This window comes from Rattus rattus, chromosome 6 (genome assembly GCF_011064425.1).
Source record: "Rattus rattus isolate New Zealand chromosome 6, Rrattus_CSIRO_v1, whole genome shotgun sequence".
NCBI lineage: Eukaryota > Metazoa > Chordata > Mammalia > Rodentia > Muridae > Rattus > Rattus rattus.
This window is the reverse complement of record NC_046159.1, coordinates 134,754,454-134,756,040: the sequence shown is the minus strand read 5'-3', so window position 1 is coordinate 134,756,040 and position 1,587 is coordinate 134,754,454. Positions and strand designations below refer to the sequence as shown.

Genomic DNA, 1,587 nt, shown 5'->3' with positions numbered 1-1,587 from the left:
TGGCTAGGAAGTGTGGTACAAGCATGTAAATCCCAACACTTAGGAAGACAAGTTTCTGGTCTACCTAGAAATTCCAGGCCAGCTAGAGTTACATGATAAAGTCTTAATCAAGGGAAAAAAAACTATAAAAAATACTTTCTATTTTCCTAATTTGAAACTGCTCCCCAACACCCCCCCATAAAAATCTATTTAAAAAAGTACAACAAAACAAACCCACTAAAACAATATCATTTCTCAGATAGCTAAGCATTTAGCAAATCCAGCACAAGACCATGAGGAGATGCCACAGATGTTAGCATTCGGCAGAATATTATTACAGTAATGGATGTTGATTTGTCTGCAGAGTCTCCATTCTGCTGGAAGAGATAGGAGGAGGGGCTTCTGAAGGCCGATGTCCAGAATTTTTAGCCATTCGAGGGAACACAGAATGTTTTTTCTTTGCTTCTTCCATTCCCTTCAGATCGAAATAAAATCTTGACATTGTCTAAGGTGGCATATTTGGTGGTGGGGCATTTTTCTTTGAATGGCTCCTCATTTTACCGCTCCTCATTTTGAAGTTTCTCATGAGCTTATTATTGCTGTGAACACATTCAGGACATAGCAAATTATCTTCCACTCCTGGTTCTGGGATAACACAGGCTGGTAACAGGAAGAGAAAATTCATCCTTTGGGGGAGTATCTGGAACCCAGGTGAGACCAGCATGAAATTGCAGGCAAACGCAGCCTTTTCTATCTGCAGGGCACTGCCTGCCATGGACAACACACCATCTGACTCTTTGGCAGATGCTTGGAGGCCCAATTCCTCTGAAGACCATCTTCGGTTTCTTGGGATACAGCTTTTTGGCCTCAAGAGGTGTGTTGGGAATATAACATTCTTGTTTTGAATACGAATGTCTTCAAAGTCTTGAATAAACCTCAACTTTCTTGGCATCTGTACTTAAGTTATGATAACGACACCACTCTCGAAGAGTGTTCCGGGACACCTCATTAATCGGAGGCAGGGTGGGCGGAGGACAGGTGCCTAATATGGTTCTTGCAGGATGTTTGATTCCCTCATACCTCACCTGAGAATAGACTGGTGGTTTGTGGTCTATGGTTGAAGAAACATTTAATTCCGAAACATTTAATTCTGAATCATTTAATTCTGAATCATTTAATTCCGTAGGATATTCTGTGGTTGTCTCCTCAATATATGGGACCAGCATTAAAACCAGACTTTCTTCATCCAAGTCTCCCTCAGATTGGTTCTGGTTGTAAGTCTCCTGGCCGAAGAATGACATTTTCAGGAAGGCTTGGGAGAAGACAAAGGCCAAGAATACAATTTTTATCCTCTTGATGTTTTAGTTTCCCTGATCCAGGAACTAGACATACAAGTTCGTGTCCTGCTTCATACAGAGAGTTTCCATTTCACTAAAAGGAAAGTGAACTGTCCTTCATGGGGAGTGTAGTGCTCCTCTCAGTAGAGCTGCTATTAGCTTCCTGTCCCAAACTTGCTGCCCTGCTGCTCCTCCTTTCTTCCCCAGTCCCCACTTTCCAAATTCTCTCTCTCTCTCTCTCTCTCTCTCTCTCTCTCTCTCTCTCTCTCTC

The 1,587-nt window shown here is 42.3% G+C and overlaps 1 pseudogene; it reads right to left on the bottom strand.

The window, feature by feature from the left end:
• Positions 1–484: 484 nt before the first annotated feature.
• On the bottom strand, positions 485–1,280 carry LOC116904068 (annotated as a pseudogene).
• Positions 1,281–1,587: the final 307 nt, after the last annotated feature.